Here is a 25,576-nt window from a genome sequence, read left to right as displayed (position 1 = left end):
CTTTATCAGCACCACAAAGGTAACGTGGCACAATACAATAGTGTGGATTGAGAACTGTGTCTGTTCCAAGTCTGTTTAGGAGTCTTTTATACCTCCAATGCTTCTTTGCTTTGAAGTGATTTTTGTTTTTATCATTTTTAACCACTAGGGGCCAGGAAGAGACCAAAAACTGATCTTCTTGGTTGTGTCAAAATTCTAGGACCCACCAAGACAGAGATTTAAGTGTCATGTTGGCAGCTCAAAAATAATGTGGTTAGAAGTGCAAGCTTAAAATCTTAAAGCTTTTATCTTTTCAATAAATGAAGCCCTGCACTCATCAGTCTGCAACCTCCAGTAAAATGTGTAAATTTAATCTCTGCTAAGATGTTTGCACAACCAACTGGCAGCAGCATCACGACTGAAAGGTGATGATAGCAGCTGAAGCCATGCAGCTTAATTTGGTGTAATATTCACCCACAAACTGCTTCAGGAGAATCAGCAGATTCATTACGGCGACAGCACGGAAACTAATAAACTGTTTTAATCATCTTAGATGATAAAAAATCGTTGCATCATGAAATCTCCTTTCCCACTCTCTCTGCCACAAATGAGTGTTGCCACAGAGACATCGCCGAGGAATGGATTGTTAAATCAAACGGGAACGACTCGGAGCATCTGGTCACCACGACAGTGACGAACACGAGAGCGGTGAGTTCGGGACAAATTGATTGATTGTTTCTCTCATTTCCCTCCCCCGTATGGATTTTCTGTTTGACATGAAGGAGGAGGAGGAGGAGGGAACAAGGGGAGAAGCAGAGATGTGGAGAATGGAGTTGCTATGGTGACAGGGGCACAGTGAAGTGTATGTGTGTGTGTGTGTGTGTGTGTGTGTGTGTGTGTGTACACAAGTTTGTTGCAAGAGCTGGATGTCAAGATAAATGGGGGTGACAAAGATGTGGTTCAGGGACTAGAAGCAGCCCTCCAAAGTGTCCAGTTTGGCCCACTTGATGCTCAATGAGGTGATGTTATTAATCTCTCATATTTTTAGTGCTGCGCAAAGGTATCATAGTGTATTAACACAGGCATTAAAATGTCTTTACAATCCGCTTAAGTCACTTAAATTGTAATAATTTAAAATGCGAATTATTTTTTAGGCCTTGGGATTAGATGGGTCTTTGACTTGAAGTTGTGGTTCCTTGTGCACAGTTCTGACGCCACGGTTCCCCCTCAGAAAAATGTGGTGTGTCCACTCTGGAATAAGAATGAGCTGCTGCCTCAAGTATCCCGGGTTCTGTTCAGGAGTGAAAGAGGGAAGGAGCGAGTGGGAGATCGACTCCCAGATGGACTGGTGCTGCTTCTGCAGAGATGCAGATGCTGTCCCGTTCTGTCATGATGAAAAAAAACTGAGTGTGAAAGCAAACCTGTTGATTTTCAGGTCTGTTTATATTCCCTCCTTCACCTGTGGTCAACTGCTCTGGCCAAAAGAACGAGACTGCAGATACAAGCAGCAGAAATGTGTTTCCTCTAAAGGTCGTCTGGGCTCAGCGTTAGAGAGGAGTGAGGAGCGCTGCCATCTGAGAGGGTGCAGAGCAGAGCTGTTATTCCTCCATATCAAAGGAAGCTAGTTGAGGTTTTTCGGGCATCTAACTAGGATCCTCCCTGGATGCCTCTTAGTTGATGTTATTGTATCCGATCTTTAACCATACTGGAGTGTGTGCATGATTACTGCTGTTGTAGCTGTGTGTTTATATGTCTGCTTCCTAAATTCCCCTGACAAATTCCTCAAGCAAAAGGTGGGTACTCACTTTTTATATCAATATTGTATGAATACAATATTGAATCCTTATAATTATTGAATAAATCTCAAACTGCACAATGACCAGTTTCTCTCTGAGGCTATCCCTGATTACTTCTTGAACCAATGTATGGCACAAATTATAACATTAATGATTAATCAGTGTTTATATTAAAAAAAATGAAGTGGTGAGAGCAGATCAACAGCTTCAAGCAAGTCTGCTGTCATGAACTGGATTTACATATTTTCAGAACACCTCAGCATTCAATTACAAATTGGTTGTTACTGATTTAGCATCAGGTTGTTTCCAATTTGATCCTCAGTGAAGCAGCTGATCAAATCATAACCGTTATTTTGCCTAAAATATACCAGTAACAGCACAGGCGGACACGTGGTGTTTCCCTGCCTGCTGTTGGGAGTTGTTATTGTTTCTGAATATTAAAAATAAGAAACACTTGAGGAAAATTTGATTGCCTAAGGCAGGAGTTTGATGTTCCAGACTACATCAAAAAGCAGATTTTTTTTTTCATCAAAAGAAACTCCAAGGAAAATAAAAGTCAGAGTTATGACAGTAAATTAATTAGCTGTGAACAAGAACATCAGACTTCGATACAGCGGCTAATGGATGGATAACGGATTTCATTATCCAGGCGGCTTTAGCTTCAGGGGGTCAGAGGTCAAAACAAGAGCGGACCTCCTTTTCGAGTTTTAGCCTGTTTTCAGCTCTCAGAGGTCTCGACCAAACACAACCCCCATGGTACTAAAATCTACGTTCCTGTTGGCTTTAGTCGATACTGACTGGTTAAAATTCCAGCTGATACTTTAGTGTGAACAAACTGTTCCAGAGGAAAAACACTCCAGCTTGGCTTCACGTGGTACACGAGGTGTTTAAAGAGCACACAACATGATAACCCATAATCAGGACTGCACTGACGGTCTGTTATTAATTTTTTTAAATCTTTTTTTAAAATCTTTTATGAATTGGAGATGGACTCCAACCCAGGTCCCTGCAGTAGCCTTGGTGTAGAGGTTACCTGCACAACTATAGGTGAGCTCTCGTGGTCCCCCAAAGTACTGTTTTAATGGAAAGATGGGAGAGCAGCGGAAAAAGTAAAAATTATTTTTTACTTTTCTCTCCAAACACAGATCTCAAAGAGTCAATGTTGTTCATCAGATGAACATAATTGTTGAATAAATGATGATGTTGGTCGTTGTCTTCAAAATTTCTGGGCAGGTAACCGATATCTAACAAGAACAAAGACTACAGCGTCCTGGGTCGGAAAGCTACACACAGCTCTACACGCCCATTGCACATACACTTAATACCAACATTGATAATGTACTCTCTCTCATATCACATCACTGTACATGCATTTAACAACAAAATAATGTACTTCAATAATATGCTTCATAACCGTTTTAGACTGGATGGAGCTACACCACCTTTAACTTTAATCTTTAACCACAGACCACAAAAAATGTGAATGAAGCTTCCGGGTCATCAAGCTAATTGTCGCGGGTCTGCGGCTGCAGACCCTGCATTTATTTGAGCGTCTGCGTTTGGGTCTTCTTGAGGCAGGAATTAGGTCGAAAAAACATGTGAAACAAAGGCGAAAGAACACAGAGGTATACTAACCTAAAACCTAAACTGGGGAAAAACTAATCAAAGATCTAAAAAACCTACCATGGGAAAACCTACAAACCATGAACACGGAGAGACGAGCAGACGACCTGCCGATGAACAAAGGAAGACAGAGACTTAAATACACAGAGTTACGAGGGAAGTGGAAACACACGGGGAACGCAGCTGATACAACTGAACGAGGTAAAACTAAAAACACTGAACATGGACCATGACACTATCAAAATAAAACAGGAGCCACTGAGACGAAGACTAACACATGAGCTTGACACCGGAGGAAAGTCAGACAAGAGAGGGAGCGGGGGAACACGAGAGAGCACACATGAAAGCATAACACAACAACGACGCGACACAGAAGACACGATAGACTCGGACAGAAAACTGGGACTGACACGGCGATAAGAACACACGGGCTGGGAGTAATATTAACTCACATGAAAACCAACGACTAAACTAAATGACAAAAATAACGCTTTACAAAGAAATCAGAAAAACATTGCAAACTCAAAATGCCCGGTCGAATGACCCAGAACCACTGACACACTGCTTTAAACCGGCAATTTCTCTGAAAGCCACCAGATGGCAATAGCTGTTAGCTTTCTGTCTTGGCCTCTGTAAACACTTTGCCTTTTCTTATTTTTAAAGTCATACTATATTTCTAAGTAAAGGGCTTTCTGTGGTATGTAGCTAGTCACTGGCTAATTACTTGTCAGTCACGTAATCAAGATGGTGACAGTGAAAACAATGTCACCAAGAAGTGATGTCACAGTAGTTATGTCAATCTTTCATCTTTCTTTAACAAAAAACAAATGGATTAGTTATTAAAGAAAAAATAACTAAGGAGGAAATTAACTATAAACTTTTTTTATGTGAGCGTGTTTATTTCTTTTGTAAAGTTAGAGGTTTCTCTTTAGGGACTTGCTTTTGGAGCGAGCCTCAAGTGGACATTAGAGGAACTGCAGTTCTTCACACTTCCACACTGGCTGCTTTATTTTCATCCCTGAGGGTTGCTGTTTGGCCTAAACTGGCTACCATACAATGTCCCTGTCCAAACCTGTTTTTCTTTGGTCATCAGGAATGTGAGTGAAAATGTTTAATTTTCTCAATTTTGCTCCCTGAACGAGCTGCTGCAGCTGTCATGGGCATGGCCTTTCACTGTTTTATGTAAAATATTGTTTTACTAACGTGTACACACACACACACACACACACACACACACACACACACACACACACACACACAGTCTGCCTGTGGCATCGCAGCTGAGCTCACATTATTACCTCAGAGCCCGTTGTCCACACCAAATGAAGCAGCCAAGTTGAAACAGAGTCCTGAGACGAGCATTTATTCACAGTTAATAAAACTCTCCTTTCAGCCCACATGAACCCAAACACGCTCCATCCTTTCTGTTAAACCAGGACAGAAATAAAGACCCCTGCGAACGCACATGCATTAATGCAGAAACGGTTTAGATCAGCTCAGCTTTTCTGCATCAGATGGTCCCTGTGATTTAAGAAAAAAGTCAAACTAGCTGAATATAAATCAGACGTCACTTACACTATGGCAACTGCCGCCAGTGATGCTCCTCAGCTGACCACAAGGAGCCGTCTGCCATCTGGCCAGCAGGCGAGGGAGAGGAGCGAGCACACACAGGCTGACACACACACATGGCATGTGTAAAAGCATGTTGGTGTGGACTCAAACAATGACACACAACACAGATGTACAATGTGCTGATTAAAGAGCACAGAAACCAAGAACTACACGCGACTAGTGTACAAAGCCAACGTTCAAAAACACCACAGTAGGATGAAAAATGTTTTTAGCTTTGATGTTTTTGTGTTCATGACAAACAGCGCCCTCTCTGTTCGTACCCCACAGCATAATCCAGCAGACTCGGCTAATGCAACAACCTTTTTAGTGGGTTCTCCGGATTTACTGTGGGTTTAATCTTTTTTTTTTTTACCTCCTCTAATTTGAATCAGTCTCCTAATAAAACTATACTGGGAATTCTAATAGTCCATCAAAAAATGTGCACCAGTACTGGTGAGAGAAATTCCAGTATTTCATTTGCAATTAGCATGTTAGTTAGCACAGATTAGTTTTTGAGACTTGCTAACCACTCTTGCTAGCATGAGCTGATAACACCAGCTCTAAAAAAGCAACATGGCCAAAAACGCTAATGCTGAGGCTTCGAATGGATTCTTCAGAAAGCAGTGACATTATGGTAGTAACATCCATCTTTTATATACAGTTTTTTCTTTATCCCGCCTTGCTCGCTGAGTGTCTGTCTGCTCTGGCTTTACATCATTCCCCGTCTTACAGGATTTAACTGCCTGTTGTACAGAGTCTTTCATCAGTTGTTTGCATAGTCTATCTTTCACCTTTCATGTCTTTTCCTCCTTTGTTTCTGCTGCTTGCTTTCGCCTTTGCTCAAAATGTTGGTATGCTTAATCGTTGTTTTTAAAGGTTATTTTAACATCTGGCCAGCGGACAGCAGTGGGAAAAATTTGGCATTTGGCTAACACCGGCACGTTTGCAGTGATGATGATGATGATTAATGTGTATTGCACCAGAGGGATACAGCAATTTGTGACCTTTTTAGGTAAAGTAATATACATATACATGTACAACTTCATGTATGATAAACATCCTGCAAAGGTAAAATAGAATCAGACATTTCATCACAACATCAAATCAAATTTATATCCAGAGAGCGGGGCTGTCAGTTTATTCACGCTGGGTATCCTTTTGGATTGCTCGCCATCCCCTCCGTGTGTGTGTACATGGTGGTGGTAATGGTGGTGTGTATGTAAGCGGTGGGGGGGGGTTGCTGACCAAACACACACACACACACACACACGTCCCTACACTTCCCCCCCGGAGACTGAGCGCCCTACATTCAACCATCAAACCCACTGTTACATAAAGCCACTACTGCCACACAAGCCAGCTTGCTGCCTGTTGCTAGGCAACAAGCCCCCGAGCCCCATCATCGAGTCTCGCTGGGCCACGGAGGTACCTGGAAGTGCTCAAATGGGTCAGTGAGGACAAAAGAAAAGAGACAAACTAGAAAAACAAGGGGAAACAACACCCATTAAACATGTCTGTGGGATTGTGCAGATCTGCGCTCAGCATAATGTGCATAATGAGGTTTGTGAGTCTGGGAGGACGGAGTGAGGGAAAAGGAGGGAGGAAGATGATCTGTGGAGTTTCTGTCAGAAGACTTTTTTCCTGCAGAATGAGACAGCAGCTGTCTGAATCTACAGACTTACAGCACAATCGCTTCAAAACCTTCCAGAGGTTTTCGTTTGTGCTGGGGATTTGGTAGCTGTGGAGCTAAATGCACTCATTCATGTTTCTATAAATACAAATTAGTAACAGACTGATAGAATACTACTAAGTTAGGTGCTATGCCACATGGCAGGCTATACAGTTATTTGCACTAACACAGTGAAGACGTCCGTCTGTGTTGGCAAAACTGTCAGAGTGGCAACTGCAACATTTTTAGTCTTTAACAAAACAGAACCAGATACAGAAACTTGAACTCTTTGCTGTCTCGAGTCTTTTCCAGACGTCACCATTCTCACTGTGAAATGCCTCTTTTTCATTACCATGCTGTCCAGAGTGCAGATGTAGTTTCATTAAGCATCAGATTCACATCTTGCTGATAAAATGACAAATCCAGTATTTTTTTCCTGAACATGATGAATGTTGGGGTTTGATCAGAGTTCATGTCCTGCTTTGCAGACTGGGGGCATCCAGAGTTCACATCAGTATTCAGTATAGCTGGCAAAGTCAGTAATTCTCTGTACAGGAGGCGTTAACTGCAAATCCTGCATTAAATCCTGTAAAGGATCAAGACGGCAAATGTAGCAGTATAGCAGTGGCTCTGAGGTAAATGTTCACACACCATAAAAATGCCTCTTGTGGATTGTGGGGTTTTTTAAGGTCATGCTACTACTGGTTTTAATATTGAATGTTTTAAATTATGTAGCTGTAGTGAGATGTTGAATCTTCAGAAGCTGGAAAACCAGTGAGGGTGCAGATGCCCAGATGAGGGAAAAGATTTTTGGAAGCTTTCTTGTTTCTGGTTGTCCCATTGGCCAATCGCTTCAGATCTCAGAGGTGTGAAGATCAAGTTTTAAGGGACTCGGTGTCTAAAAATAAAATGGCAAAAATATGAGTATGAACCAGCCGTGGATGCAGAATATCCAAAATGTTAATGCATCCTTACTGGCAGAGCTAAAACACCAAACGTAGCACCACACACAGTGGACGTATTACACACTTTTTCTATTTTCCTACTTTGCATTCTGTACAGCACTCTGGTTTCCCCCCACGCTCCAAGAACACGTATGCTAGGTTACCTGATTGTTCTACATCTCTTGTAGGCGTGACTGTGACCACAAATGATTTTCTGTCTGTCCAGGGTGTGCCCCACCCCCCAGTGTCAGATTCCCACCCCCACATCCTCACCCTGGTGACCCTGAAGGGGTTATAAAATGAGTGGATGGATGGAAAGTTGGAGAAATAGCAGAAATAAAAACTGGAAAGTAAAATTTTTGAACATTTGCAACTTGTTGAGCCAACAGCATCGAAATCTGGCTTTTCTGTATTTGTGTATTCACAGCGTCACTTTGAAGCATCCGCCATTTTGATTTCAGGCATGGCGCAGCAGCCTCCTGATGACACCACTTACACACATGAAAGCTTCTGCTGGGATTTAAATACACTCTTAATGTCGAATTAAGACAGACATTTGGAGTCAAAGAGCATCCTGTCATAAATCCTTAACTGACCAATCGACAAGCATCGTCAGTTTTATAGGAAAAAACATGTTTCCCTGTAAGAATAATGACATTTTATTTCACTTATTTCAGCCATTTAACTCCATTCAGTCCTAATAAATGAGAACTGGCTTCTGAGCACCTCCTCTTGTGCCTTTGACTAAACTGAAGCCAATTTCGTCATAGTGGGATCATTAAGAAGTGGAATGGCTTGCCTAGATTCTGTCTGCTGAAATCAGTTGGTGGTCCTTCCTCTTCTTCCAGCTGGTGGACCCTGAGGACAGGGGTCATCAACCTTTAGGACCCAAAGAGCCATTTGGAGCCGGTTTCCACCCAAAAGAAAACACTGGGAGCCGCAAATACTTTATGACATTTAAAATGAAGATAACACTGTATATACTGTTTTTTATCTTTATGCTTTGTGTGAACAACTAAGGTTTGTTGCTTATGAAATCCATGAAGTGCTACAGAGAAAATTACATTTTATTTATGTAATTAACACATTTTGAACTCTTAAAGAAATATAACAAAAGCAAAGACACCCAGCTGAACTAAAATGATCCAGCAAACAAAAACTGCTGTGAGCCGCCCCCCTCATATCGCCTTTGGGCTTTTGGAGCCTTGACCTGACTTTTAAAAAATAATTGGAAAAAAAGCTCTATGCTGCTAAAAGATGAAAAATAGATATTTGCAAAATTCTGCCTAAATATGTATTTTACCTGGTTAATGTGTGTGGCGGGGCGTGGTCTGCAGCGTCGGGTCTGCCGTGATATGTTTACAATGGGACTTCTGCTCCTGAACCTCTGCACACAGCGTCTGCAGATCGGGGTTGTACGAAGTCACTTTCATCTTTACGCAGGACTGTAAGCTGTCGTCTGTGAGGCGTGAGCGGTGTTTGTTTTTAACATAGTTCACGGTGGAGCTGCTGACATAATGTGGATCCGAAGATCCATAATTGTCCTACCTGGGGTTGAAAGTCTCGATAAATGCACGGCGTTTCGGCGGGTACACCGGCTTCCGCGAGTGTGACGCTTATTTTGAGCGATGAAAAAATAATAGGATATAATTTTATTTTTATATTTCAACATCACAATAATCTTCCAATTTAGAACTACAAGTTAAAAAAGAACTAACATAAATAAAACACACTTCAGCTAAATACTTCTAATTTATTAACCATGTGGAGCCGCACTGCAAGGACTAAAGAGCCGCATGCGTCCGGAGCCGCAGGTTGCCGACCCCTGCCTGAGGAGAACCTCTGTGCCATTATAAATACACCTTCTGAGTACTTGTGGTGCTCTGTAAGTTGCCATATTTGTCATTGTCACTCTAGTGTAAATGAGACTCTGCAAGTTGGCAATCTTACACATTTATTGCAAGCCCCAGAGTGTAACATTAGCTACAACAGAAGTAAAATATCAAGTTTAACTGCATGTTTGTGTAACAGTTGGAGTAAAGATGGATTACAACGCTGTAAAACAGAAGAAATAATGAGCAGAGGAAACATAATGCTGTTCCCCGGGTTAGTCTTTCCAGAATTTCTTCACACAAACACAAACAGCTCTGCTTCTTTTGTCAGTAAACTTCAGCGGGACCCTGTGCATTCGGGACTGTATACATTTCAAAGGTGCTTTATACTGTAAGGTAAGAGAGAATGAAAACCCCAACCATCAGATAAACCCCTATCAGCAAGCACTTGGTGACAGTGGGAAGGAAAAAATCCCTTTTAACAGGAAGAAAACATTTGGCATTGTTAGCCATCTACAGCAACTAATTGAGGGGGTGAGGGGAGTAGAACAGGGCACAATGTGGAAGACAGCCCCAGATGAATAACAATGATTTAATGCAGAGGGGTGTATAAACACACAGAGAGTGAAAAGAGGTGAGAGAAGAAGAAATGCTCAGTTAAAATAAATAAACAAATGAAAAACACACATTTTTCCATTTAAAAAATAATTTAAATATGTCTTGGGCGAGACACTTCACCCGTTGCCTACTGGTGGTGGTCAGAGGGCCCGGTGGCGCCAGTGTCCGGCAGCCTCGCCTCTGTCAGTGCGCCCCAGGGTGGCTGTAGCTACAATGTAGCTGCCATCACCAGTGTGTGAATGTGTGTGTGAATGTGTGTGTGAATGGGTGTGTGAATGGGTGTGTGAATGGGTGGATGACTGGATATATGTAAAGCGCTTTGGGGTCCTTAGGGACTAGTAAAAGCGCTATACAAATACAGGCCATTTACCATTTATCATATTAATATCTTAGTATGAAGGAAGAATCCTGAAGGAAGAACATTTATATGTTTTTATATGGGCAGATAGCTACATTTATTTATTTATACATAAAACAACAGTGTCCTCCATCACACACACGTACTACAGTGTACTTATTTAGTGTGGCAGAGCTTCAGTAGCTGAGGTAATTACACTGCACATCATAACCACAGCCTGAAACAACGCGGCACAAATGTCACCGTGTTTATCCGTTTGATGCTTATGACCTGTGAAACAGGAGAGCGAGCATGCTTGAATCACAGCTGTGTCCACATATTATTGTGTGTCACACATGACCCACAGTACACGCAGGACTCTGAGAAAGTGCTACATGTGTCATAGTCTTTTGTCAACTTTCATCTGGGATAGCCTGAAATCATCCACCCTCTACCCGTCTTAGCAGACCCTCATGTTGGACTGCTAGTCACTCTTTTAACTCCTACTCACAAACAGATCGCTACGCTGCCTCTCTCAATTATTAATGACTCACTCATCAATGTTTGATTTCCCATTTTACGATTCGGCATCCACACGCGATTCTATCTCATGATATACTCTCTTTGAAATGCATACAGCCCCCAGTGTGCGGGGTCCCGAGCTGTGATCAGGAGGGATGCACAACAGAGAAACAACACAAAGCTCAGGACTGAGTTTTTCTTTGTGATTGAAGCTTATTGCTTTCTCTGCCCACTGGAAAAATGGTGATTTTAGTTTAGCAATATAAATCCAAAATCCACCTGGGTGGGTTTCTTCGGGGGTTATACGAGTGGATTACTTCCACATCAATGCCTGGATATCATCTCGTTACACTGCAGATTATCGTTTTACTGAGCAGAGAGATTAGAAACTTTTACTCAAAGACGTTTACCTGAAATCACTTTTTGTCTCCACTTTACTCTTTTCCTTCTCTCTCTGTGGCAGACAAAAACAACACAGCAACCCTATTAATATGATACCAAAAATAACTTCTACTTAAGATTTTGTGACAACAATCCCACCGCGGCGTATCATCATACCAGTCGAGTTGAAAAGTGCTGAAAATAGTTTCACTCTTTGAATTTCTGTCACTTCTCAGCCCATAAACCTCTTAAACAGAAGCAGTCGGGGAAGAGCAGCACCCTGCATCCCAGGAGAGACACTCGAGGGAGAATTTGTGAATCTAGGACAGTCGATGGTGCTCCGGTTGACTGACACAGGCAATTGCATGGCAATCTGCTGTAATCACTGAGCTTAACTATCTATAATTCAGGAGAGCGAGGGCCGGATGATTCAAAGGACACGTGCTGCCTTTCTTTACAAAAAAAAAGGAAATAATTTAGCAGCACCTTCAGTCTTGCTCTGTAGGGACGGAAAGCATCTGAAAACAATGTACAGCAGAGGGAAATGAAAAGAAACAATAAATTAGAGCCTCAGCGAATCTAGTGTAGGAAGTTTTTGTTACGGCTGAGATAGACTTAGACTTTATCAGGGTACTACAGAAGTACCCTGATAAAGGCTACAAAAATGCATTAAAAACAAGCTCTAATAAAACAGTCTGCATGCATGCTCAATCATCCAGGTAAGGAAACCCTAAAGGGTGATTCTGTTCATCTGGACCAGGAGTGTCAAACTTCAATCCTTGAGGGCTGGTGTTCCTGCTGCAACACACCTGAATGCAATTAGTCGGTCATTAGCAAGACGCTATAGAACTTGACTGCATGCTGAGGGGAGAATTTAGCCATTTGATTCATGTTAGATGAGCTCATGACTGAGTGAACACGGTGCAAGTACTTTTAGAAGTACAGTTTTCCAAACACTTGATTTAAATGTATGAGAGGAAGGTTATTCCAAAGCATCGGCGCAGCAACAGAGAACGCTCGGTCTCCTCTAAGTTTCAGCCGTGACTTTGGGACCGAAAGCAGCAACTGCTCAGCTGACCGAAGGGAACGAGTGGGGACGTGGGGCTTCAACAAGTCAGACAAATAAACAGGTGCCAGACCACTTAGAGATTTAAAAACCAATAAAAGGACTTTAAAACGGATCCTGAATTCAATTGGAAGCCAGTGTAGAGAGGCCAAAATCGGAGTGATGTGATCAAATTTTCTTCTGCCAGTTAAAAATCGTGCCGCAGCATTTTGCACTAATTGCAAGCGTGACAAAGTGCCCTGCCCAACCCCTATTAAAAGAGAATTACAATAATCTAAACGTGAGGTAATAAAGGCATGAATAACACTTTCCAAGTCACGCTTGGAAAGAAAGGGCTTAACCTTTGATAAACGTCTGAGGTGATAAAATGCTGATTTTACCACCCCATTTACATGGTCATCAAAGGTAAGTGCAGAATCAATTTTAAATCCAAGATTTGTGATCGAACTCTTTAGTTGGGAAGTCAAAGCTGCAAGATCAACATCTGGAGTATGAGAAGAACGATTTGGGCCAAATAAAATTGCTTCTGTCTTCCGATCATTAAAATGTAAAAAGTTTTTTGCCATCCATGCTTTGACATCAGTAAGGCAGTCAAGCAGAGGTCGAGTTGGGAGACTATCAGAATGACTAAAAGGTAAGTAGAGCTGGCAGTCATCTGCGTATAGATGGAATGGCACTTTATGTTTCCGGAAAATCGCGCGAAAATCGGCAAAAGGTACAGTGAAAACAATAACGGCCCAAGAATAGATCCCTGTGGCACACCCCAAAGCAGAGGGGCCACAGAGGATGAAGCCGACCCCAACTTAACACAAAAGGTCCTATTTAGGAGATAGGACTTTAACCACAAAAGTGCCGAACCAGAAATTCCCACACAGTGCTGTAAGCGGGAGATCAGCAAATCGTGATCCACTGTGTGCAGCGGTCATGTCCAACAAGACCAGCACTGCATATTTACGATGGTCTGTCGCTATCAGGATATCATTCATAACTTTTACGAGGGCGGTCTCCGTACTGTGGAATGGCTTAAAGCCGGACTGAAAGATTTCTGACAATTTAGAGTCATTCAAGTAGTCCATCAACTGAGTATAAACAATCGTCAAAGGAGCTTGCAAAGAAAAGCGTCTGGACTTCTTTAAGTTACTTGAAGACGTTTCACCTCTCATCCGAGAAGCTTCTTCAGTTCTAAGGTCAAATGGTGGAGAGTAACTGGGTGTGGGTCCCAATCAGCCAGAGTTTCGGGTGACCCACACCCAGTTTCACACCTTGGCTCAGGCGATTAGAGGATCATCAGGGGGTCCTTTTGTCCCTCTGTGGGGGGAAACTCCCACTAGGTTTATATCTGGGACTCTCCACCATTTGACCTTAGAACTGAAGAAGCTTCTCGGATGAGAGGTGAAACGTCTTCAAGTAACTTAAAGAAGTCCAGAAGCTTTTCTTTGCAAGCTCCTTTGACTATGATGACCTGGATGACTGAGAACCTTCACAGACAAGTATAAACAATCCTTTCCAGAATCTTACTAAGAAAGGGAAGCTTAGAGATGGGTCTAAAATTTGATATGACTGAACTGTCTAAGCCCGGGTTCTTAAAATGAAAGTTATTGAAGATATCTGCCCAAGTGCGTGCCTGAGGCTGGGATGGCTACCTAGTGTAAAAACCTGCTTCTAGACACACGTTTAGTATATTTTTTTAAAAACTGTTAATCTTTTTGAACAAGAATAACATAAAATCTCTTAATTTCGTTTTGTCGAATGCTGAGATTTGCTGTTTTATTTAATTGTACTTTTATTATTTAGCAGCTGAAGGCAAAGACAAATTTATCGAGCTTCCTGTTCTGCCTGCCACTGATTGTTTATGACTGCTGATGAATAAATAAATGAAACTAAATAAAGTTGTATTCTCTGCTGTTTCTTCCAGAGAGAGGAATGCACTGTCTCCACTCCTTTCCTGTTGCTCTTGTAACTTTTGGTTTTGTGTCTCTGGGAATATACGTGACCCCACTTAATCTGATCTGACTGAACAGAAAGTGGGAAAAGTACTTAGATCAGCTTGCATTTAATGATAGCCAGTGAAGCCTTAAACTCTGCAGTAGTCCAGCATTTTAGTGTATAGATTCTTCTTGTCTGATCTGTCCAATATGTTCAGCTTTACAACACAAATGAGACCCCATTTAGCCTCACATCGATTTGATCTTAAATACATAGCGCCAATCACGGTGCAGCTGATACGGGCTCAGATCAAAGATAAGATACAGTAAAATGAACTTTATTGATCACAGTGGGCAAACTGGGTCAGATAAGGGCTGAAAATAAGAATGAATCCAGTGTGACAGGTGGGCATCTACAGTAGTGACACTACAACATCAAAGCCCGATTTAGATGAACCATATAGAGAACTTGGAAGTTTAGTAATAAAGCTAAAAAGTTTAGTTTCTTTTTCACTGCTGTGAGCACGTCATGTGTAATGTGACTGTGCTGTACCTGATTGGAATTACGTAATAACAACACGGTTTTCTTGAACATGATGAAGCTTTTTGCTACAAAGTCTACAATAAAAAGAGCTTTATGCTTTGACACTTTTATTTTAAACCACTCACACCTTCATTTGAAGTCATACTGAATAAAAAAACAGAGTCTATTTTGTAAATCTTGGTCATACCCTGTTTTAAAAAGGAGGCTTATTCATCAGACTGTGAAACCATGTGCTCATGAGCTAATGTGTTAGCACAACCACCCCACTCTCTCTCACCATATGGTTCTCCTTTGTTTTATAAAATGTAACAAAGATGACAAACATGCATGCCTCAGAAACCAATAAGTAATTCATTAATTTAGTAAAGTAGCTAACTATGCTTTCCTCAGATAGTATTTTACCTGCGAAAGCAAGCAAATTAGCCACATAGCTGCATCTTTGCTCTGCTGCCTGAATCTGGTGGTGACTGTTAGCTGATAAAGAAACTTGAAACTGCAAACTTGCCAGCCAGATTAGCCCACAGTAGGACAGTTCTGACTCATGTTTGCAGGCAAGTCAGCGTCACAGCAAAAGTCCTGGAAGAACAAACTGGGCTCAGGGCCCAGGAAACAATCCTGGGGCTCAGTCCAAAAGCTTTTTAACATGTTTACAATATTAATCATTTGTTTAGTAGGTCTGCAGAGCATAAACCATCAGCAGCTGTGTCACGACTACAATCTCATGTCCTCGTGGAGGACCTGGATGCTAATGCTAATGCTACTAGCCTAGTTCAAGCATCTCTGATGAGTGGTGAAAGAGCAGCACTAGCACGACCAGATACTTAGAAAATGTTATTCTAGGGGAGGGAACTTTTCTACTGATTATTTTAATCAATAATAAAATGAGAAGTTTGGAAAGGTTAGAAAAACATAAAAGCTTTAAACGAAAAGCAAGACTGGAATATTGGGACCTTCAGCTCTCAAAGTAAAGATAAAGAATCTCAAAGGTCAGGTGAAATTGCTAACTAATCTTACCCTGTCATGAGCAGAAGTGATGGGCGAATGCAAATTATAACCCTGGTGCTGCAAGTTTAAAAGTCAGGGGCTCACTAGAGGCGCTGGCATTTATCCTCTGAGGACAACGAATGTCTGCACCAAAGTTCACAGTCTTTTATCAAGTGAATGTGGAGACATTTCCACCCAAGCCGATTGCTGAACTGACTGACAGGCTGACGCTGCCGTTTCTTTGCCATGAACAAGTCAAATTTAATTAAACTTAATTATGCTGGAAAAAAGCAGATTCAGCCGGTCTGTTTGCTGTCACTCTTCCAGCACATGGTGACACGAGCAATCTCTATTATTAGTTCAGCTTCGACGCTGCAGAAAGTTCTAGCCTAATAAAAACATTTCACATGCACATTAAGAGTCTTGTGTTTCCGACAAGCCGAGCAAGAAAAGATCAAAGATTTATTCTTTTTTAATCAAAACCCACTCAGCCTCTGTGTAGTTTCTCTCACTGCTCCTCAGACTCAGAAATACTGCTGTTGTTGCTTAGCAACCATGACACCCATGAAAATATAATGAACAAAAGTGAGAAGATGCTGTAATCTTTGTGCTTCCTGCATTGAAGCAGACTGAAAATAGAGCTTTTTGAGCGACTCTGAAATTCAGCAGGTTGAACAGGACACATCAACACTATCACATGTCCACAGTCAATAAAGCAAATATACACGTTCATCATGCTGCAAACTTCCAATCCCTGAAGTGATATGTGACTGCAGATACGTGCTTCTCCAGCAGGTCTCTGCTCAGGTTTACGTCACCAAAGCGTAAACTGTCTGAAAGGTGAAAAAGCATCATCTGCACACAGTTTTCTCCAGACTTCACAATTTTAAGGTTGGATGATGGATTTTTTTTCTGTTATGTTATCAAAACAAAACAGAAAATAAATTAAATAAATCAGCAAACAGGCAGTTAACACAACTGCTTAGTCTGTATCCACATAAGCTTCAATACATTACACCTGCATTCTTTTTAATGGCCAGCAGGGGGCAACTCCTGTGGTAGCAAAAAGAAACCAGACCGTGTGTGTTGGTAACCCAAACTTCATTCACGACTAAGTCCATCAGAAAACAAAAACATTTTGATAATAAGTTTATCATCTCAGCTGATTGTTTTAAGTCTTCATCAGACTGAGTTGAGATCACTGGCAACTGTGACAGTTCTCATTAAGTCTTAATGGGAAGCGCACTAAACCTTCACTATTTCTAACAGCCAGCAGGATGTAACTTCTTTGGCTGCAAAATCTGATTATACAGTTCATGAGAAACGACTCTTCTGCTCACTCGAACTATGACTTCAATAACAAAATTTGTGATTCATTTATTTTTTAATCACAAGTTCAGTCAAGACTACTGTAGTCCAAAAATGGATTCCCAATGTGCAGTAATCTGGACCCTCCCCACAGCACCCAGCAGAGCACAGAGCACTGCTTGTGTTTCAAAGTGGATCCTATAAATGAAGGCAGGCTAAAGCAGCTTAAAAAGTGCCCTATGAATGAGATTTGTTAATTGTGTAAATGTGTAGAAGGCTATCAGCTGAGCCTTAACCTGACTGGGTAATCTGAGATCAGATGGAAATGTGGCTTGGCTTGACTTAACGCCCTGACCCGGATCTTTTGCTATGCTCAGTTTTTAGACATTATGGAATAAAATATGAGATTTGCTGCCTTCTGATTGACTTGTTGTGATAATATTGGGCTGAATAGCGGCGTCAGATTTGGTTGTTGTGAACATGACTCGGAAATGTTCTGAAAATTTGAATAATATTATTAAAATGTGACTCTAGGCTACGTGCTGTAACTGTTCCTCGCTCACAGATATTTTGCGTTAATAAGAAGAAAAAAAATCCAGCCCATTAATTAATTTCCCTTCATGCTAAGCTAGGTTAACTACATCCTGACTCAGCAATACGTCCATACTTGACATGCTGACACAAGTCTGTTATGAAAAACAAATATGAAAAAAAAAAATTCACCAACAGTGAAACAGCACCTCAGACTTACTGTTAATCTACGGAGACACGTGCTATTTGTTTATATTCCTCCTGAACCCTGGAGGAGCAATGATGCCTGACTTTGCAGCACAATTGCATCTGCAAGTTTAAGTTGATGTGTGTTCTGAAAATAGAAAGTAATCAGAAAGTGTTTACATGACACATCTCATTCCACTGAAGTGCCGATGAAGACCTAACCACCCTCTTTGAGATGAGAATGAGATTGCTTTCTAAGTGCGCCACTGCATTAAGTTCTTATAGCGATTATTTTTGACATTTAAAGTCTCTCTGTGTGTGTGTGTGTGTGTGTGTGTGATTATGATCCAGCGAGGACCCAGACATGGATTGACATGTCAGACACGGGGCCCTCGGGAAGGACAAGCTGCTAGACTGGCTCTGGGTGAAGGGGGGGAGTGATGGTGGGGTGATGGTGTTTGGCTTGTCAGGGCTCAACCCACATCCAAGGAACAGTCTCTACACACACACACACACACACACACACACACACACACACACACACACACACACACACACCTAACAGAATGTGACAGGTCTGCCTCTGAACAGTGTCCCTGCCACAAAACAGAGTTTTTCAGCATTTGTCTTTCAGCCACGCTAGCAGCATGACTCCAGGAATAGCAATAGATAGCCGAATCGCTACACTGTTTTCCAGTTTGTTTCTGTTATTTAAGTCTCAATCACGCCGTAAAAGGCTAAAACCAGAGTCTGTATGTAAAAGACGGCTGTAGCAACCATAACATCACTCACAGGTTTGAGGGCTTTTTAAAGCCTCATGTGGCCACCAGAGGAACTGCAGTTTTTGGCACTTGACTAAAACCTGATAAAGAGGTTAATGTTAACATATTAGCATGTTCTATAATCTGTTTGCACATTATATGGTCACAGGTCAGCACCAAACTTTACAAAGAAGATGGACCTTGAACCCCAAAACGTGACACTAAATGCAAAATGCCTTAAGCCTGCAATTTCTACGATGGCCAGCAGGGGGAATCCTGGCAGAAATTATTGACTCCTGTTTAATTTGTTGCTTCAGTTTTTAACTGGGTTCATTATTTAATATATGAACGTTACACTGACACCATAAACCCAGTTAGAGTTAAATATATCATATGTGACTACCTTGTAAATGGACTGACTCCTATACATAGCATTTTTCTACTCTACCTGAGCACTCAAAGCAATTTCTACTACTTGCTTTATTCGCCCTCTGACACAAGCAATTTTTTCTATGCTCTTTCTATGTAAGTGCTTTCTATCCAACTTGGACTTAGTACCTTGCCCAAGGATATTTGGCATGTAGACTGGAGCAACCAGGGATCGAACCTAGCTTATAATTAGATGACCTGCTCTAGCTCCTGAGCTACAGCCACTCTACACGAGTCCACTGAAAGCTACTCAAACATTTTAGTTTAAGTGATTAAAAAAACAGACTGATGATTTATCTGAATGTAGTGGTGTTACAACTTGCACCAGGATGTTGCGTGATTTCCCCAAATTTCTCTCAGAAGAAAGAAACAACAATCATGTGTTTCATTTACCAGGATGCATCCATGGAGCGCTGTTTAAAAATAGATTTATTTTAACTTCTTTTTTTGCTTGAATTGGACTCGACATCCACTTTATCTTAGTTTTAAGGACTCAAAAGTGCTTGAACTTGAATTGGAGTCTTGACTATAGCATTAAAGGCTCATCACTTTTGAGGAGATATATTGCAGCAGAGAACGCTTCATAGAAAAGTGTATGCCAGTACAGCACTAATATGGAGACTTCTGCTACTTTCAAAGGTCACTACTGTCAGGATGGGTTGTACTTTGTCAACTCTGCAAATTCATGTTTCGAAGTGGAACTCGGAGCAAAAGAAGTAAGCAGATTTTTCACTTTTCCCTCTTCAAGTAGTGATCCCAGCCTGTCAGAAATATTCTTTAACTGCCATTTTCTTGGTGTGTAACAGGCACAAACCACGATGAACGACCACATTAATGCTGAGGGAAGACGTTGGCTTCTGAACCACTCTTGACCTTTTTTTGACACGTCACATCCCCGTGTTGTGTTGCTGTACTGGACACCCAGTTGAAGACCTCACACACTGCAGATGGCTGTTTAGCAGAGCTCCATTTTCTAATCCAAGCTGCTCACGGGTCTCAGGGGCGAAGGGCTGAGCGAGTCGATTGGTCTCTAAGTGGAAGACAAATTGAAGCTTGTTGAGGCGAACGAGCCAAATATGAATGCTCTCTCTCCCTGCTTGTTCTAAAAATGTTGCGATGGCCGTCCTCAGCGGGGAGAGTTTGCAGCTACCAGAGCAGAAAAACAGCATTAACTGCCTTCTTAAACGTTCATCTGGAAGCTCTGACCATGTATGTGAGTAAGCACGCTTACATAAACAGGACTGTAAACCTAATGCAGCTATTTTTAAGCTACTAATTGAGTTTTAGGTAACAGCTGGATTTGACTTTAACCTTTTTCCACATGTAAAGGTGTATTTTAAATAACTGCAAGATATTTGCACAAAACGAGGATAGATTGTTTCTGTTTCCCTTCATGCACCATATTTACAGTATGACTAAAAGCTTTAAGAACTGTTCTTTTTCTGCACAGTTTCATCTATTGCTTAATTTTTCTGAATATTTTTGTTTCATATCTTGTGAATACACACTACTGAGGTAGAGAGAAAGAGGCCATAACTGGCTTTAAATATTCTAAATGGGAGGCTTGCGTGAAGAAGGGCAGCCAGTGTAAATCAAACGTGGAGATCCATCCACTCTGCTGGAGGAACCAAAAGTACGTCCATGTCTTTGACTTAGAATTTGTGTGTGTTGTGAGTTTGTGGTCTGCATGAGAGATTTATAAGAATGAAAATCTAGAACACATTTTCACCATTAAAAATACATTATTACTGGCAGACGCGCCCACAGATTCTGTACACCATGTTTGTCTTCCTACAGATATCGATGCTATGTAACCTACTGAAACGTCTTTAAAAAGGCATCAGACCCAAATGGCTCCGAACATCAACCATGTTGTTAGAAGAGAAGGTGTACATAGTAATTATAGTTAATACCGTAAACTGAAACAGTGGAGTGGCTGTAGCTCAGGAGGTAGAGCCGGTCATGTAAGAACTGGAAGCTTGGTTCGATGTATCCTTGGGCAAGAACCTGAACCCCAAGTTGCTCTTTGATGCATTCATCAAAGTGTGTATGTGCGTGAATGTTAGATTAAAAGCTCTTGAGCAGAGAAAAACACAAGCGCTGGTATGAATGTGTGTGAATGGGTGAATGAAGGTTGTTGCATAAAGCATTTTTAGTACACAAAGAGTAGAAATGCTCTACACAAGAATCAGTCCATTTATGGTTCAGAATATTCGATCGTGCAGACTTTGGTTTTCAGACTGTCGATGCGCTGATGTCACCCCCACATGCACCATGTAAACATGCATATATCTAACAAACGTGACTCAGAGGCACTGCTGTGTCTTCTTAGAGAGCAATAAATTGCCAAGTATCAGGTTGCCATGACAATCCAGTCAATGAAGCCCGCTGACTTCCCTGTGAGGGGGGGGGGGAGAAAAAGAACCAAAGAAAAAAACAAAAACAAAAGCAGGTGGCCTTGGACAAGAGACGTGAAGGGGTGGGGTGGGGGGTGAGATGAAAATGATAACAATCACAAAGCTCCAGTCCCACTGTTTTCCACACAGAGCCTGACGGATGCACAGACGCCCCGCTGGGCAGGAAGGAGAGGGGGGATAAAAAAAGACACAGGGAGCTGGAGGAGGCTCAGCTGACAAGCGCCTCTGACAAAGTGAACGTGTCACAGCTTTCCTGCTGTTGTGTTGAATTTCTCCTGCCGTTTGACAAAATGCATATGAGCTGCCGGAGCACTTGTTGAACTCATTTTCTCCTCCCAAAAAGCAACATTTGCTATTTTCACACTGCTTACTGCTTAAAATTATTATGAACTTGTGCAAGAAGTTAAGAAAATGCATGCTTATTAAAGCTGACGAGGCTGTGGATTTGGTTGGATATGATTGTCTACAAAATGTTATAGAAATATCTGCATTAAATTTATGTCTGTGACAGTTTTGGGCCCAACGTAAGCAATTAATGTTTGTCAATCTGCAGTCTTACCCCTTTGAGATGATCACAAGGATGTTATTAAATGTCCCCTATGATATCTTCGTCTTGACCTTAAGATAATCTCTTAAAATAATGATGCATGGTGTGGAAGGTCCTTGTCCTGAATGCCCCTGAAAATGTGCAGTTTTTACCTTCCCTGGTAATTTGAGACTTGTCTGCTATAACAAATCCTGCAGAATCTGGTGGTACACTGTTTTGCTCACTGGCAAGGTTTTTTAAATTTTAATAGTCTAACATCCCTGTGCTGCAGAAACACCAGTGGGGAGAGGGTGAATTATATATCAATAATAGACATGGAGATGGGTACAGCAGACTGGTCAGAAAAGAAAGTACTTCCCAAGTCCAGGCACCTGTGTGGCCTCTTTCCTCGTCTCGGTTAAATCGGATATCCATCAGAAAAGCTACGAGTGTAATCTGATTTCTTTTGTTACTCGGACACATATAGAAAAGGCGCACATGCGTCTTTCTTTCCATACTTATGTAGAAACAGCTGTGCGAGGCATAGCTGACCACTGCTCCGAGTATCTGTAACAATATAGAGCAACATGGGAGCAGTCGGAGTTAAAGAGAACATAAAAGCATTTAGTGCTCTGCTTTTTATACTTGTACTGTACACAGATAAGGTCTGTTCCCATGTGAACAGTTGAAAGCACGTTTTTAGAGCAGGTTTCAGCCAAAATGTGTTAAAACAGACCTCCATACTAAACAGCTGTGATGGTCGTTTTTCCCAGCCTTTGAGCCACTCACGCTCGGCCCATAGAAGCGTCGCTGTGATTATCACAGTTTTTTCCTTCCTTCAGTACAACCATCCATCCACTTAATTTTCCACTCATCACTAAGGTAACTGACCCTCAGTGTTTTGGCTAAGTATCTGAGTGTTTCTTAGTGTTTACCTTTTCTACTTGTCTTCGTGTGTCTCAGTGATACACCCGTGTCCATCTGCGACATATGTAATTTAATTCCTTTTTTTTGTTTTCCAGCACTTCATTACTGCTCAGTCCTCAGTGTATAAATAATTTCAGCTCGTTTGTCTCTGTTTTCGTCAGGTCATTTACCCTCCTGTGTCCATCACCTATAATCCATCATTGTGCTTCTTGTCTTTGTGCCATTTGCATGTCCTGCTACCCTGATTTGTGGTTAGTTTATTTTTTGGACCTTTCTTACTTTCACGGTTTTTATGAGCGTTTTAAACAAACCTTTAGTTTTGCATTTAGTTTGTTATGCTTTATGCCTTATTTTGAACTGAGACATATCAGTGGCAGGTTAATATACTACACATTTTTGCTGAAGAACATACAAAACTAAATCTTTATCATCTGATAATGTTATGCTAAAGGTTAGCTAGGTAAGGCGACTATCTTGTCTTTGGTGAAATATAGTGGTTTGTTAGGGTTAGACTGCACCAGCCTGAAGCCTTGACTTCTGCTAAAGTCCAGACAAATTTTGGACCCGTTCATCCACCCCAACCTCCTCCCTATATGGCTTTTCAGCAGCACCGCTTGACTTCTTCCAGTGCTTCCATATAATTACTAAGGCCTCCACAGGGCAATGAACACACACTGTTTTATAGTTCACCAAGAAAAACCGTTTCCATAAAAACAGCCCATAATAACAGTCTGTAAACGCTTCATGTCTCAACACATGTATTAGCCTACTCTTCATGTTGTTATTATTGTCTTCATGTGTGTTAGAGTCCACTGAAGTAAACGTTTCTAGCACTTGGTGTTTTTAGTGCGGAGAGAGATGAGCTGTTAGAGAGATGAACACTGTCTTCTAGCTCCACAGTTCTCCCTGAGGAGGAGTGCAAATGGCTCTGACAAATGAGATTCAATACTGGCATAAGAAATAATCTTATTCCCATCATTTACCACGAGCCCAAGGAAAGCAGCAGTGCACATATTTATTTTGTATGCAGGTACAGAGAGACGTTACATGAGAACAAATGTGCATAAAATGCTGTACCGACCTTTTTCCTGTTGCACTGCATGTATCAGTGCTGTGTCAGCCTTTTTTATTTTATTGACTTGTCTGTGGCACTGACAAATTTCTGCACATTTGTTGCACTTGCCGACTTAAGTGATTTGAATTATTCAGTGGACACGTTCTGCATATGGAGCAGAGTACTGTTGTGACCATTTCTGCCACGCTTAAATGTGGCTGCTGCTCTTTCAAACATAACGTTTTTCACCCCACCCCCTCCAAAAAAACCTCGGTCCCCTTGCACCATCCCCAGTGCCTAGTATCATAAATGCTTATAGTTCCCATCCTAACACCCCTGCCTTACTACTATTTCTATTCAGATTTCCATTAATATCCTCCCCCCCCTCTCCTTTTCAGCATTCTCATTACTAGTGTTGGTCAAGTTACTTGAAAATAGTAATTTCTTACTAATTACCAATTACTTCTCCAAGAAAGTAATCCTGTTATTTTTCTGATTACTTATTTTCAAAAGTTATTAGTTACTTTTTAAAAACATGATGCACAACCTGAATACATAATAAAGCAATAGACCTTTCAGCCCAGTTCTATTTTTTCTGCATAATCCATCATATTAAATTAAATCAAATGAAAAAGTCTCTTTTTAAAAATTCTTTTATTAGTTTTAATCTTTTAACTTCATGCACATTGTATCAAGCAAAAATTAAATTATATGCGAAGGTCTTTGACTTGAAGACATTCGTCGAACATTTAAACCTATTTTCTGCATAATCCATCATATACAATAAAATAAAATAATGTTTTGTGTTAACACTCTGCCACATAGATGCAAGTAAAACACAGCCACAAATAAATTAAATGAAAGATTCAGCAGCACTGAGTCCTGTTGCTCTTAAATCTATTTTCACCTGTTTAGCAGGAGTGGGGCTGGTGGAGGTTTGCCCACAGCGGTCATGTCAGTGGGGGGATCTGTGAATGTCACATTCCCGTGGCAGCGTGCTCGGTGTTGCTCAGATTTGAAGTTGAATTTTTCTCTGTAGAAAGAAGTTTTCTTCCCACACAGTGAACAGCGGACGCTAATGTTTTTGTCACTTTTTACGGAATTAAACTCAAAGTAATGTGATTACTTCCACGCTTTAAAGGCTGCACGGTCGTACTCTCTCCTGCACTCCATATTATCCATTGTTGATCTGCAGACAGCTGTTACCACGGACGTCGCACGCACTTAGTCATCGTCATGAGACACTCTCACAAACAAAATCACAGCTTAGTAACGCAGTACTGCAGCGTGCTTACGGGAAAGTAACAGTAATCTAATTACTTTTTTGCAACAGTAATCCCTTACTTTACTTGTTACTTGAAAAAAGTAATCCGATTACAGTAACACATTAATATTTAACTCATTACTGCCCTTCTCTGCTCATTACTATCAAGCAGTAGTTGAACTAGTAGTAGCAGCAGTGAGGTTGGGGTGGTATTATTATTATCACTAATGATATTATTTTTTTTATTATTACTGCTATTGTTACCATTTATTATTGTTATTACTATTATAATAAATATCATTACTATTGTTTTTGTTGTTGTTGTCATCATTGTGATTTATT

General features: G+C 41.2%; 1 long non-coding RNA gene across 1 annotated transcript; it reads left to right on the top strand.

Annotated features, from left to right (window-relative positions):
* The first annotated feature begins 385 nt into the window (after positions 1 to 385).
* Positions 386 to 24,346, top strand: LOC146368545 (uncharacterized). Its single transcript, XR_014797654.1, has 3 exons — positions 386 to 687; positions 19,686 to 19,762; positions 19,853 to 24,346. It is a non-coding gene; the product is annotated as an uncharacterized LOC146368545 (long non-coding RNA).
* Positions 24,347 to 25,576: the final 1,230 nt, after the last annotated feature.

The sequence above is a fragment of the Perissodus microlepis genome, chromosome 18 (assembly GCF_051167445.1).
Source record: "Perissodus microlepis isolate ML-2025 ecotype Zambia chromosome 18, ASM5116744v1, whole genome shotgun sequence".
Taxonomy (NCBI): Eukaryota; Metazoa; Chordata; class Actinopteri; order Cichliformes; family Cichlidae; genus Perissodus; species Perissodus microlepis.
The sequence above is the reverse complement of the archived record's forward strand: the minus strand, read 5'-3'. Positions and strand labels throughout refer to the sequence as shown.